Source organism: Eucyclogobius newberryi, unplaced genomic scaffold (assembly GCF_026437365.1).
Source record: "Eucyclogobius newberryi isolate DKJ021-1_F unplaced genomic scaffold, fEucNew1.0.hap1 SCAF_2, whole genome shotgun sequence".
Classification (NCBI taxonomy): domain Eukaryota; kingdom Metazoa; phylum Chordata; class Actinopteri; order Gobiiformes; family Gobiidae; genus Eucyclogobius; species Eucyclogobius newberryi.
The window spans coordinates 50397890-50413725 of NW_027315834.1; positions in this window are offsets into that span (position 1 = coordinate 50397890).

Sequence of the window (15836 nt, forward strand, 5' to 3'; positions counted from 1 at the left end):
GTGTGTGTGTCCATGTGTGTGTGTGTGTTCATGTGTGTGTGTGTGTGTGTCCATGTGTGTGTGTGTGTGTGTGTGTGTGTGTGTGTCCATGTGTGTGTGTGTGTGTGTGTCCATGTGTGTGTGTGTGTCCGTGTGTGTGTGTGTGTGTCCATGTGTGTGTGTGTGTCCATGTGTGTGTGTGTCCATGTTTGTGTGTGTCCGTGTGTGTGTGTGTGTCCATGTGTGTGTGTGTGTGTCCATGTGTGTGTGTCCATGTGTGTGTGTGTGTGTCCATGTGTGTGTGTGTGTGTGTCCATGTGTGTGTGTGTACATGTGTGTGTGTGTGTGTCCATGTGTGTGTGTACATGTGTGTGTGTGTGTGTGTCCATGTTTGTGTGTGTGTGTGTGTCCATGTGTGTGTGTGTGTGTGTGTGTCAATGTGTGTGTGTGTGTGTGTCCATGTGTGTGTGTGTCCATGTGTGTGTGTGTGTGTGTGTCCATGTGTGTGTGTGTGTGTGTGTGTGTCCATGTGTGTGTGTGTGTGTGTGTGTCCATGTGTGTGTGTGTGTGTGTGTATGTGTGTGTGTCCATGTGTGTGTGTGTGTGTGTGTGTGTGTGTGTCCATGTGTGTGTGTGTGTGTGTCCATGTGTGTGTGTGTGTGTGTCCATGTGTGTGTGTGTGTGTGTGTGTGTCCATTTGTGTGTGTGTGTCCATGTGTGTGTGTGTGTGTGTGTGTGTCCATGTGTATGTGTGTGTGTGTGTGTGTCCATGTGTGTGTGTGTGTATGTGTGTGTGTCCATGTGTGTGTGTGTGTGTGTGTGTGTCCATGTGTGTGTGTGTGTGTGTGTGTGTGTGTCCATGTGTGTGTGTGTGTGTGTCCATGTGTGTGTGTGTGTGTGTGTGTGTGTGTGTGTCCATTTGTGTGTTTGTGTCCATGTGTGTGTGTGTGTGTGTGTGTGTGTGTGTCCATGTGTATGTGTGTGTGTGTGTGTGTCCATGTGTGTGTGTGTGTTCATGTGTGTGTGTGTGTGTGTCCATGTGTGTGTGTGTGTGTGTGTGTGTGTGTCCATGTGTGTGTGTGTGTGTGTGTCCATGTGTGTGTGTGTGTCCGTGTGTGTGTGTGTGTGTCCATGTGTGTGTGTGTGTCCATGTGTGTGTGTGTCCATGTTTGTGTGTGTCCGTGTGTGTGTGTGTGTCCATGTGTGTGTGTGTGTGTCCATGTGTGTGTGTCCATGTGTGTGTGTGTGTGTCCATGTGTGTGTGTGTGTGTGTCCATGTGTGTGTGTGTACATGTGTGTGTGTGTGTGTGTCCATGTTTGTGTGTGTGTGTGTGTCCATGTGTGTGTGTGTGTGTGTGTGTGTCAATGTGTGTGTGTGTGTGTCCATGTGTGTGTGTGTCCATGTGTGTGTGTGTGTGTGTGTCCATGTGTGTGTGTGTGTGTGTGTGTGTCCATGTGTGTGTGTGTGTGTGTGTGTGTCCATGTGTGTGTGTGTGTGTGTGTATGTGTGTGTGTCCATGTGTGTGTGTGTGTGTGTGTGTGTCCATTTGTGTGTGTGTGTCCATGTGTGTGTGTGTGTGTGTGTGTGTGTGTGTCCATGTGTGTGTGTGTGTGTGTGTGTGTCCATTTGTGTGTGTGTGTCCATGTGTGTGTGTGTGTGTGTGTGTGTGTGTGTCCATGTGTATGTGTGTGTGTGTGTGTGTCCATGTGTGTGTGTGTGTTCATGTGTGTGTGTGTGTGTGTCCATGTGTGTGTGTGTGTGTGTGTGTGTGTGTGTGTGTGAGCAGCCCACTCTTTTTACCTGCAACCAAATCTACCCTCGGATACAAATAAAGTTACCTTAACTTGATGGTCCCTCATCTGCCTGAAGAGTAGGACCTGTAGGACCTGTAGGACCCGTAGGACCCTTAGGACCTGAAGGACCTGTAGGACCTGTAGGACATGAAGGACCTGTAGGACTTATAGGACCTGAAGGACCTGTAGGACCTGTAGGACATGAAGGACCTGTAGGACCTGTAGGACCTGAAGGACCTGTAGGACCCGTAGGACCTGAAGGACCTGTAGGACCTGAAGGACATGAAGGACATGAAGGACCCGTAGGACCCTTAGGACCTGAAGGACCTGTAGGACCTGTAGGACATGAAGGACCTGTAGGACCTGTAGGACCTGAAGGACCTGAAGGACCTGTAGGACCTGTAGGACCTGAAGGACCTGAAGGACCTGTAGGACCTGTAGGACATGAAGGATCTGTAGGACCTGAAGGACCTGAAGGACCAGTAGGACCCGAAGGACCTGTAGGACCTGAAGGACCCGAAGGACCTGTAGGACTTGTAGGACCTGTAGGACCTGAAGGACCTGAAGGACCTGTAGGACCTGAAGGACCTGAAGGACCTGAAGGACCTGTAGGATCTGTAGGACCTGAAGGACATGAAGGACCTGTAGGACCTGTAGGACCTGAAGGACCTGAAGGACCTGTAGGACCTGTAGGACATGAAGGATCTGTAGGACCTGAAGGACCTGAAGGACCTGTAGGACCTGTAGGACCTGAAGGACCAGTAGGACCCGAAGGACCAGTAGGACCTGTAGGACCTGAAGGACCCGAAGGACCTGTAGGACCTGTAGGAGAGATCTTCACAGGAGAACGCTCAGCAGGAGGAGAGATCTTCACAGGACAACGCTCAGCAGGAGGAGAGATTTTCACAGGAGAACGCTCAGCAGGAGGAGAGATCTTCACAGGAGAACGCTCAGCAGGAGGAGAGATCTTCACAGGAGTACGCTCAGCAGGAGGAGAGATCTTCACAGGAGAACGCTCAGCAGGAGGAGAGATCTTCACAGGACAACGCTCAGCAGGAGGAGAGATTTTCACAGGAGAACGCTCAGCAGGAGGAGAGATCTTCACAGGAGAACGCTCAGCAGGAGGAGAGATCTTCACAGGAGAACGCTCAGCAGGAGGAGAGATCTTCACAGGAGTACGCTCAGCAGGAGGAGAGATCTTCACAGGAGAACGCTCAGCAGGAGGAGAGATCTTCACAGGAGAACGCTCAGCAGGAGGAGAGATCTTCACAGGAGAACGCTCAGCAAGAGGAGAGATCTTCACAGGAGAACGCTCAGCAGGAGGAGAGATCTTCACAGGAGAACGCTCAGCAGGAGGAGAGATCTTCACAGGAGAACGCTCAGCAGGAGGAGAGATCTTCACAGGAGAACGCTCAGCAGGAGGAGAGATCTTCACAGGAGAACGCTCAGCAGGAGGAGAGATCTTCACAGGAGAACGCTCAGCAGGAGGAGAGATCTTCACAGGAGTACGCTCAGCAGGAGGAGAGATCTTCACAGGAGAACGCTCAGCAGGAGGAGAGATCTTCACAGGAGAACGCTCAGCAGGAGGAGAGATCTTCACAGGAGAACGCTCAGCAGGAGGAGAGATCTTCACAGGAGAACGCTCAGCAAGAGGAGAGATCTTCACAGGAGAACGCTCAGCAAGAGGAGAGATCTTCACAGGAGAACGCTCAGCAGGAGGAGAGATCTTCACAGGAGAACGCTCAGCAGGAGGAGAGATCTTCACAGGAGAACGCTCAGCAGGAGGAGAGATCTTCACAGGAGAACGCTCAGCAGGAGGAGAGATCTTCACAGGAGAACGCTCAGCAGGAGGAGAGATCTTCACAGGAGAACGCTCAGTAGGAGGAGAGATCTTCACACCAGTTTGTACCAGACACCAGTGAAACTGCATCTCAAGGTCTTTTAGCCTCATTGAGTCATTTTCCACCACACGTTAAATGAAGGTCATTGTGTCGGCACGTTTGCACCTGAATCACAACATCGAGATGTAATAACCTCGTGCATTTAAGAGTAACATGTTTATTTTATATTCATATAAAAGAAGTACATGTAAACATCAGCTGGGAATGGAAAAAGTACAAGAGAAAAACAAAACGCAACAACATTCAGATTTACCGAGGCAAGATTCTATTTCCTTTTTTAGTTATTTTTTTGCCCAAAGGTTTTTCTGGACAGTACCGCGCAAAATGGGATGAAACTGGGAAAAGACATGCAGCAAATAAGTCACAGCTGAATTTGAACTCACAATACACATGGCAGGCATATGTGCTGTCCACTCCACCACGAGCAGCACAGATGCTAATGTTCCAACCAAATGTCAAAAAAGAATAAACTCTTTCCCATTTGTATCAATATTACAGCTGATTATTCTTAAGTCACCATATTTCAGCCTTTATTATGGTGATATCATTGTACAATAGATATATTCGCTTGACTAAAATAAAAATATATAATTCGTGGAAGCCAAAATGATACATTCCCAAAGTGAATGATCAGCAAAATACTAAAGCTAAAACTAAATACCTGATGCCACGAGGTTTGATCAGAGCAACCTTTACATTTACGCCCTGGTGCTCATGATGATCCGAGCCTAGGGAAGGCAGGCGATGTGTGCGCAAAGCAATTCAAGAAAACAAGCAAAATCATTCAAATCCAGGTGCAGATAACAGCACAGATAATCAATGAATGGGCCTCAGGGTAGAAGGGCTGACTCTTCTCCAGAGCCTCACACATCTCCTGCCACATGTCCATCTCAGACTTGAACAGAGCTGCAGTGGCTCGCAGCTGCTTTGAGTATTTTGTCTCACAACCTTTGGCCAAATGAATGCTGTCTTTAACAATAAAGAACAGGTCCAGGGCGATAAATAAACTACCGGCAGCCATGAGGCCTCCTCTGATCAGCTGTGACGCGGCAGCAGCACTTTTGGCAGCATTCTTACCCACTTCAGTGACTTTTGTTAAGACCCCGCACCAGAAGTGCCCAGGACTTTACCCGCACCGAGGGCAGCCTTCAGGGCAGTGGTTCTGCGACTGGTGGCGTCATCCAGACATCTCTGCATCGTGATCAGATGCTCTTTGAACTGCTCTTTTCTTTTGTTTACGGTTGACAAAATACTTTGTCACAGATGTTACAAGCCCATTGGCTCCAGCGACACTTCCCAGCCCAGCACCAGTGGCCAGTAAAGCAGACACAACAGCTGTGGCAGGGGCCAGTGCCAGTCCAATGATGAACACCACACCTCCTCCTAAACCCACCACAAACCCAACCACACTGGAGATCTTATCTCCCTTATTCATCTCATGGAGCTGTCTGGCTGCTGCTTCCATCTCCTCCAGCATGCGCTGCATCGGGACGTTTCGTGCCCTGAACTCTGTCATGAAGGTGTTGCCAGAGTCGCCTGAGAAGGAGAGCTGCACTCTGAAGTGAGGATCCACCCTAGAAACACAAACATGAGTGAAGGTCTTTTATAAACTTACATTAAAGGTCCTCATGATGTCTGTGCCAGTGTGTGATGATGAATGTGATGTGAAAGTAGGGAAGATGAGTCTGCACGGTCCAGTCTGGTCCAGACCACGCAGTAACAGGCAGAGTTGGGGGTAACGCATCAAAGTACTCAAATTACTATTTTAGAGTAAATGCTAGTTTTGGTTCGGTCTCATCTCCAAACTCTCGGCGTCTCGTAATCGTAATTGCGTGCGGCGTGTCGCAAACGCTAGCACTAGCGGCGTGTCGCGAGCGTGTGCAGGTGGTCTTTTTGTTATTATTTAGAATTTGATATACATTTCTTATTCAACAATGCCACATGCCTTAGAGCACAGACCAGACTTACCTGAGCTTCTCCAGAGATTGAATTTGAAAGCGCATCTTAAGGACCTGGTCTCTGGTCAGATCTTCATAGATCGTGTCTCTCAGTTTGAACTGGGTGGAGCTGGGGCAGGAGGGACACTGCTGAAAGGTTTGACTCACAAGGAGGATGGTCTCCATGACCTGGTCCAAGAAAGTCATCTTCCCCTGGAGGTTGTGTGGGTCAGGACTGAACATAACACTGAAGTTTTGCTTTAGAGCAATCAGCTGAGGACAGATGATTTCAGCCACATTGATGAAGCACTGCATGCTGACAGCACCCCCTACAGGCAGGACGAACAGCCCAGGCTCCTGGAACACATGTTTGGAGGTGAGGGAGAGTTTTTCTACAGCGTCCACAAACGGGTGCAGGGCCTTCAGCTCGGTGACAGTGGAATTCAGCGTCTGGGAAAGCTCCTCCACGTCAGCTGTGTCTTCGTCAGAATTCTGGAACTTCTGCTCTATGTTTTTCATCTTCTGTTGCTTCTGTTTCAGGTTCTCAGCAACTCAGAGCTGCTGCCACAGAAGTAACTCACTGTCTCCACATAGAGAAATGTGTCTATGATGTAATGCTGCAGCGCCTTCTTCAGGCCAGTCCTGGAACAGAGCAATAGGTAAATGGTAATGGTCACATTTCCTCTGCATTTGACCCACCCCAGTGCCACTGGGGCAACCTGTCAGGAGCGGTGGCCACTGCTCCCAGGGACCCATCTCTAGAATTTGAGCTCTACTTGGTCAAGACTACCTTTGCTGGAGGATTTTACCTTCTGCGCATTTTGGGTTGATATTTCTTAATTGATCATGTTTCTAGTCCCCCTGATGACATGGGTGAGAAAAAGTCTAATTTGTGGACTCAAACTACATTTTAACCAATGTGTTCCCATAACTAAGCCAAAATGTTCAAATTAGGGAACTATTTCCCACAAATTAGCGTTAGAAAAGGCCTGTAGATGCACGTAAACACTGTGGTATGCGGTGTTTTAGGCTCTTATGTGTGAGGTCCCAGTCTCATAACGCTCCTTTCTTAAAACATACTCACAGCAGTTGATTAAGATGAAGGATTATTTTAAATTGAGCAAGTGCGCAGCGTGACGAGCTCATCACTGCTATATATACTTCCAGCGCCCGCGTCTGCTTGCTGCCTGCCTCTCTCTCTTTCATACTTTTTGTGCTCTATTCATTGTATTTTTGTAAATATTTTTGCACTTTTACTTGCGATCGGTGCTCGTGCTGGACCTGCTTTCATTCAACTTTGTTCAGCTGGATTATTGCACGTTTTTGTCGTTTGTGATGTGCGCTGGCTTGGAGCGCCGTTGTTTCCCCCCGTGATCATCACGAGATCCCGGCGGACATTCTACGGAAAACACAGAGAAGCCGGCGAGCGGGACGCAAACTCAGGGAAAACATGGACGCTACAGACCGGTGCTCCCCGCCATCTGTAAATCTGACCATTGCACAGTGAAGGAGCAGCGGTGTAACAAAGACATTGAACTGTTGCATGAGGTCATATTATCTGCCCCGGGAGTTTTCACATGTGATTATGATCACAGTTTATGTGGCCCCGTCTGCCAATGCTGACACAGCACCCACAGGTCACAGACACAGCACCCGCAGGTCACAGACACAGCACCCGCAGGTCACAGACACAGCACCCACAGGTCACAAACGCAGCACCCGCAGGTCACAGACACAGCACCCGCAGGTCACAGACACAGCACCCGCAGGTCACAGACACAGCACCCGCAGGTCACAGACACAGCACCCGCAGGTCACAGACACAGCACCCACAGGTCACAGACACAGCACCCGCAGGTCACAGACACAGCACCCACAGGTCACAGACACAGCACCCACAGGTCACAGACACAGCACCCGCAGGTCACAGACGCAGCACCCGCAGGTCACAGACACAGCACCCGCAGGTCACAGACACAGCACCCGCAGGTCACAGACACAGCACCCACAGGTCACAGACACAGCACCCACAGGTCACAGACACAGGGTCGCTCCTGTCACTCCTGAAGACCTTCTCCTCCTCTGTGGTGCATCAGCTCCTGTAGGTGTGGTCATCACAGAGAGAGAGAGGAAGAAGCTGGACACAGCTCCGTCCTGGGCTGTCCTCTGGACTCTGTGCAGGAGGTGGAGGACAGAAGGTCCTGGCTAAACTCACATCTATGCTGGACCATGAGTGTCGCCCCCTGCAGGACACTCTGTCCCCTGCAGGACACTCTGTCCACTCTGGAGAGCAGCTTCAGTGACTGATCCACTCTCGCTGTGTGAAGGAGACGTTTCAGTCTGTCCTTCTGCTGTTGTCACACTCTACAACAAACACTGTCATACACATGTGCAATACTGTCATACCCATGTGCAATACTGTCATACCCATGTGCAATACTGTCATACCCATGTGCAATACTGACATACACATGTGCAATACTGTCATACCCATGTGCAATACTGACATACCCATGTGCAATACTGTCATACCCATGTGCAATACTGTCATACCCATGTGCAATACTGTCATACCCATGTGCAATACTGTCATACCCATGTGCAATACTGTCATACACATGTGCAATACTGTCATACCCATGTGCAATACTGACATACACATGTGCAATACTGTCATACCCATGTGCAATACTGACATACCCATGTGCAATACTGTCATACCCATGTGCAATACTGTCATACCCATGTGCAATACTGTCATACCCATGTGCAATACTGACATACCCATGTGCAATACTGTCATACCCATGTGCAATACTGTCATACCCATGTGCAATACTGTCATACCCATGTGCAATACTGACATACCCATGTGCAATACTGACATACCCATGTGCAATACTGTCATACCCATGTGCAATACTGACATACCCATGTGCAATACTGTCATACCCATGTGCAATACTGTCATACCCATGTGCAATACTGTCATACCCATGTGCAATAATGTCATATTCATGTGCAATACTGACATACCCATGTGCAATACTGTCATACCCATGTGCAATACTGTCATACCCATGTGCAATACTGTCATACCCATGTGCAATAATGTCATATTCATGTGCATATAAATGCTGTAAATAAGAGTGTTTACTTTTGCCATTATTATTTTTATTAGGCCCGACCGCCACAAGTTGGCGAGAAGCCTATTAGTTCCGTAAGGCCGTACAAAGCACGGCTGCAAAAGTGCGCACGAAATCGAGCGCGAAGCGCTCGCCCACTTCTAAACACTCACTAACGCACTCCTCCCTCATGCACACCCCGTGCATGCTAATTAGTAGTAGGAAAATGGAGCCTTAACATTGTAAACAGGCGAAGCCCGTGCAAAGCGGTCGTCATCTCCATATAAAGTGCTCGTTTGCACTAAGTAGCTCATGAACACGTTCCATCTCTTGCATGTAAGATAAGATATTCCTTTATTGTCCCACATGGGGAAATTTCATTGGTGCAACGCAGGTAGATCCAGAGGTAGATCCAGAAGAACAGATCACTTATAGGAAGTCTGAAAAACACTTTCAGTAGAAGATCTCCTATAAATAAATAAAAACTCCCATAGACAAATAAATACATAAATACCATTGCATGTGATCACGACAGTAATTGCACATGAATATGTGTCACGACAGGACATAGATTGCACATGAATTTCACAGTAATTGCACATGAATTGCACATGAATTCCAACAGTAATTACACATATGACAGAATTGCACATGGTTAGGTCAGTATTACGAGTGTTCAGGACTAACAGTTTTTTTGTGAAGTCTGACAGCAGCAGAAGGAAAGACCTACGGAACCTTTCCTTCACACAGCGAGGGTGGATCAGTCTCTCACTGAAGCTGCTCTCCAGAGCGGACAGAGTGTCCTGCAGGGGACAGAGTGTCCTGCAGGGGACAGAGTGTCCTGCAGGGGACAGAGTGTCCTGCAGGGGGCGACACTCATGGTCCAGCATAGATGTGAATCTAGCCAGGACCCTCCTGTCCCCCACCTCCTGCACCGAGTCCAGAGCACAGCCCAGGACGGAGCTGGACTTCTTGATGACTTTGTCCAGCCTCTTCCTCTCCCTCTCTGTGATGCTGCTGCTCCAGCAGGCCACACCGTACAGGAGCTGATGCCACCACAGAGTCGTAGAAGGTCTTCAGGAGTGGCCCTGTCACTCCAAAAGACCTGAGTCTCCTCAGGAGGTAGAGCCGACTCTGGCTCTTCCTGTACAGTCTGTGTTATGAGTCCAGTCCAGTTTGTGGTTCAGATGAACACCCAGGTACTTGTATGAGTCACTCATACATGCATATAAGCATGTAATGCAAAAATGTAACATTATTACTGTATAGAGGCCAAAAACACAAAGTGGGCGGAGCCCACTCAAAATTAACGAAAGTACCCGTCAGTGACCAGGGACCCACACCATGAGTGTATAGTTTATGATATTTGAAAAATGTGAAACATTGTTTTCGCATCAGAATATTAGTCTTTCTTTCTTCTTGGGACCAACCCCCCTATTTTTCACCCAGTGAACATTGACAAAAAGTCAAAAAAATTGCACACCTCTAAAAATCGTGCCTCTCTACATTCTGGCTATTTCCCTTTTCTAAAATAAAAAGAATTGGCGCGTCAGCATTGAGAGATAGGAAATGACCCCAAATGTCGGCCATATTGGTTCAAAAATGGCTAAGCATGACTCAGAGTTTTTCCAGACGTCGTACTTTTATGAACTCCTCTCAGGGCGTTGGCCTTAAAAAGCTGAAATTGTGTGAAATTGGTGCTGAGGAGTGGGACAACAAAAGTTATTCAAATTACTTTGACCCTGTCACAGTTTCTGTGGGTTTGGGCGAAGCCACAAACTGTAGCTAGAATTTCAGAAATTTCCCAAATTTTTAATTTGCTGCCGTTTGCGCAGATAAAGTCCGAATTGCGTCAAATTAGAATCAGTTGTTAAACTACTTGATGTGAAATAAATTATTTTGGCGCGTCAGCGACAGCGCCCCCTACAGAGTTTATATGGAGGTTAAATGTTTAGTTTTGCGAAATTTTTATGAAACTTAACACAAAACTCAATTTTGGCCCCATCAAAAAAGTCAATGACTCATGTCATAATTGTTACGTCGTTGCCGTAGCGATGACTGAAAACTCCCACGTTATTCCAATGGGGAAATCGCCAGAACTTGTTTACACTTTAGACTTTCACAAACTCCTCCCCCTCAGGGCGTCAGACATATTAACCTGAAATCTGGTGAGACTCATCTTCAGGACCATCAAAAGTTATCCACATTTTTATTCAAAGAGTCACGGTGTCTGTGCGGCAAAGCCGCACATTTTGCCAAGAATTCAAAATAAAATTGCTTTTTGATGTAAAACAAAGGGGAGAAGATGTGACAGCGTCACAGATTCAGCAGTAGATGTAATAAAAAGACAATTGGGGCGCGTTAGCCACGCCCCCTCCTCTTGCGGCGTGGCGGCGGCGTGGCGAGGGCCGATCATTGCCGCTTGCGGCTATATTTATTATTATTTTTGTTTCATGTTATTTTATTTTTTCTTTCTATTCCTTATTAAGAATATAAGAGGTTTTTTTTTGTTTATAAGAGTTTTTCTATTAAGAGTGTTTTTTAATGTTAATTTTCTTCTGTTCGTACTTGCGTTGCAACACCGACATTTTCCCCATTGTGTGGACAAATAAAGGATTATCTTATCTTAAGCTACAATTGAGGCTAATACATATTTGCTATGATTGATTTGTGTCTTTCTCTACATTCAAGTAAATTGAAGCCAATGGCAGCATGACATCTGTGCCCAGCTCCTAGTCTCCCTGCATATCAAGAATCCCTGGGTCAAATCTGTTCTTACCACATGGAAGGAGCTGATCACAACAAACTAAACACACATGTTATAATCTATGGTAAAGTTTTATGACCAAAGGTTTTGTACCAAATAGAACTGAGCTGAGACTCAAGGTCTGGAGGACAAAAGGTCAAAGGTTTTTCACCAGATGTAAAAGAGAATCACATGAAAAGATTTGACATGTGGAAAGAGAAACAGAACTTTTATACGTTTTTACAAATTAGGAGTTATTATAACCGAGAAATCAAAAAGATCATAGAGCATGTAGACCATGGATCATGATGATGAATGATGAGCATTATAGCCTTTTGACTGAAACATTCATAAAAGCTTATAAATCTAAATTTTCAAGAATAATTATATGAATGTATTGACATTCCTCACCTCCTCCATCACCTCCTCCATCACCTCCTCCATCACTGTGTGGTACGCTGGAGCCACAGCCAGGGACAAACAGAGACTACAGCGCCCTCTGCTGAGAAGGTGATCGGACACGCCCCTCAGACAGGAGGCCACTCCCCTCAGACAGGAGGCCACTCCCCTCAGACAGGAGGCCACTCCCCTCAGACAGGAGGCCACTCCCCTCAGGCAGGAGGCCACTCCCCTCAGACAGGAGGCCACTCCCCTCAGGCAGGAGGCCACTCCCCTCAGACAGGAGGCCACTCCCCTCAGACAGGAGGCCACTCCCCTCAGGCAGGAGGCCACTCCCCTCAGGCAGGAGGCCACTCCCCTCAGACAGGAGGCCACACCCCTCAGGCCGTTGGACTCATGAACACTTCTTAAACACTGTCACTTTAACCATAATTTAATCACTCACTGTCACTTTCTGCACTACATCTGTAAATCTGTACAACTGTAAATTTGAGTACATATTTAACGCACATCAAAGCGACAAAAGCACGCAATAATCCAATGAAATAAAGTTGAATCAAAGCAGAGTCTCTGAGCCCCGGCCTCACAAAGGAATGTACAAAAATCCAGAGAGTATTAACACACTTACAATAAATAGAGCAAAACAAGATTGTAAAGAGGGAGAGTGTGACAATACGTGACATACGGGAGTTTATTGCATTCACTAATACTAATTATTAAAACTTTTTATTCACAAGGAAAGCTTTTTTTTTATCAGAAAAGTTCCTGTAAATTAAACGTTTCTGTGACCAACACTCAGTACCTGAGTGTACCTGTAACAGAGTCAGGCTTGGAACATGAGCACATCTATGATTAATGTGAAAGTATTTAAAACATAATTTAAATAAAATACAATCAGCTTGAACCTGGTTCAGTCCTGGTTTAGACCTGGTTTAGTCCTGGTTTAGACCTGGTTTAGTCCTGGTTTAGTCCTGGTTTAGTCCTGGTTTAGTCCTGGTTTAGACCTGGTTTAGTCCTGGTTTAGTCCTGGTTTAGACCTGGTTTAGATCTGGTTCAGTCCTGGTTCAGTCCTGGTTCAGTCCTGGTTTAGACCTGGTTTAGTCCTGGTTTAGTCCTGGTTTAGACCTGGTTTAGTCCTGGTTTAGTCCTGGTTTAGACCTGGTTTAGTCCTGGTTTAGTCCTGGTTTAGTCCTGGTTCAGTCCTGGTTTAGTCCTGGTTTAGACCTGGTTTAGTCCTGGTTTAGACCTGGTTTAGATCTGGTTCAGTCCTGGTTCAGTCCTGGTTCTTACCCATAGTTCGCCTTCATGGTGTTTCTTCTTCTTGATTTTGCTCAGGCTGTTGCTTTGTTGTCGAGGACGAGGACGTTTGCAGAGAAACGTCTTCAGTGTGAGAAACAGGAAATGCTCTCACGCCGGGTTCAGACCAAACTGAATGTGGCACATTTGAGTTTCAAAGCGGTGCAAAGACGATATCAAATTGCATTATTTTCACACATAAACACCGTCTGTAGACCTGGGCTTGCCTCGAACACCAAATGAAACTCAACAGTTTTCTTCTTTCTTTAAACAAGAAAAACAAAGTACAAAGGAGAAATATAGTCTTTTTTTATCATTAAGATTTTTTATTTTTCAACTTTATGATGAACATTGAATAGAAAAAATATAAAAACATGAAAAAACAAACACCAAGACCAGAGACAGAATGACTCTGGTCAAAAGTCACACTTTGACCACATCTTTTTCAAATTAAGTCTGAATGAGATTTTTTCCATTTTACGAATGTCCAGTTTAATCTCAGTCCAGCTCTTGATCGTCAGTGTTTTTACAGAGTCCTGAGGCCCAAACACAGAGTCCTGAGGCCCAAACACAGAGTCCTGAGGCCCAAACACAGAGTCCTGAGGCCCAAACACAGAGTCCTGAGGCCCAAACACAGAGTCCTGAGGCCCAAACACAGAGTCCTGAGGCCCAAATACAGAGTCCTGAGGCCCGAACACAGAGTCCTGAGGCCCAAACACAGAGTCCTGAGGCCCAAATACAGAGTCCTGAGGCCCAAATACAGAGTCCTGAGGCCCAAATACAGAGTCCTGAGGCCCAAACACAGAGTCCTGAGGCCCAAATACAGAGTCCTGAGGCCCAAACACAGAGTCCTGAGGCCCAAATACAGAGTCCTGAGGCCCAAATACAGAGTCCTGAGGCCCAAATACAGAGTCCTGAGGCCCAAATACAGAGTCCTGAGGCCCGAACACAGAGTCCTGAGGCCCAATACAGAGTCCTGAGGCCCAAACACAGAGTCCTGAGGCCCAAATACAGAGTCCTGAGGCCCAAACACAGAGTCCTGAGGCCCAAATACAGAGTCCTGAGGCCCAAATACAGAGTCCTGAGGCCCGAACACAGAGTCCTGAGGCCCGAACACAGAGTCCTGAGGTCCAAATAAATTATCTTCATGATCATCAGCCCGAAGGTTGGGTCTTGGGCGCAGTTGGGTCTTGGGGACAGTTGGGTCTTGGGCGCAGTTGGGTCTTGGGGACAGTTGGGTCTTGGGTGCAGTTGGGTCTTGGGTGCAGTTGGATCTTGGGTGCAGTTGGGTCTTGGGTGCAGTTGGATCTTGGGGACAGTTGGGTCTTGGGCGCAGTTGGGTCTTGGGCGCAGTTGGGTCTTGGGGGCGGTTGGGTCTTGGGGACAGTTGGGTCTTGGGGACAGTTGGGTCTTGGGCGCAGTTGGGTCTTGGGCGCAGTTGGATCTTGGGGACAGTTGGGTCTTGGGTGCAGTTGGATCTTGGGGGCAGTTGGGTCTTGGGGACAGTTGGGTCTTGGGGACAGTTGGGTCTTGGGCGCAGTTGGGTCTTGGGTGCAGTTGGATCTTGGGGACAGTTGGGTCTTGGGTGCAGTTGGATCTTGGGGACAGTTGGGTCTTGGGGACAGTTGGGTCTTGGGCGCAGTTGGGTCTTGGGCGCAGTTGGGTTTTGGGGACAGTTGGGTCTTGGGCGCAGTTGGGTCTTGGGCGCAGTTGGATCTTGGGGACAGTTGGGTCTTGGGTGCAGTTGGATCTTGGGGGCAGTTGGGTCTTGGGGACAGTTGGGTCTTGGGGACAGTTGGGTCTTGGGCGCAGTTGGGTCTTGGGTGCAGTTGGATCTTGGGGACAGTTGGGTCTTGGGTGCAGTTGGATCTTGGGGACAGTTGGGTCTTGGGGACAGTTGGGTCTTGGGCGCAGTTGGGTCTTGGGCGCAGTTGGGTCTTGGGGGCAGTTGGGTCTTGGGGACAGTTGGGTCTTGGGGACAGTTGGGTCTTGGGGACAGTTGGGTCTTGGGCGCAGTTGGGTCTTGGGCGCAGTTGGGTCTTGGGGGCAGTTGGGTCTTGGGGACAGTTGGGTCTTGGGGACAGTTGGGTCTTGGGGACAGTTGGGTCTTGGGTGCAGTTGGGTCTTGGGGACAGTTGGGTCTTGGGGACAGTTGGGTCTTGGGCGCAGTTGGGTCTTGGGCGCAGTTGGGTCTTGGGCGCAGTTGGGTCTTGGGCGCAGTTGGGTCTTGGGGACAGTTGGGTCTTGGGCGCAGTTGGGTCTTGGGCACAGTTGGGTCTTGGGTGCAGTTGGGTCTTGGGGACAGTTGGGTCTTGGGCGCAGTTGGGTCTTGGGCGCAGTTGGGTCTTGGGGACAGTTGGGTCTTGGGGACAGTTGGGTCTTGGGGACAGTTGGGTCTTGGGCGCAGTTGGGTCTTGGGCGCAGTTGGGTCTTGGGCGCAGTTGGGTCTTGGGCGCAGTTGGGTCTTGGGCGCAGTTGGGTCTTGGGGACAGTTGGGTCTTGGGGACAGTTTGGTTTTGGGGACAGTTGGGTCTTGGGCGCAGTTGGGTCTTGGGGACAGTTGGGTCTTGGGGACAGTTGGGTCTTGGGGACAGTTGGGTCTTGGGGACAGTTGGGTCTTGGGGACAGTTGGGTCTTGGGCGCAGTTGGGTCTTGGGTG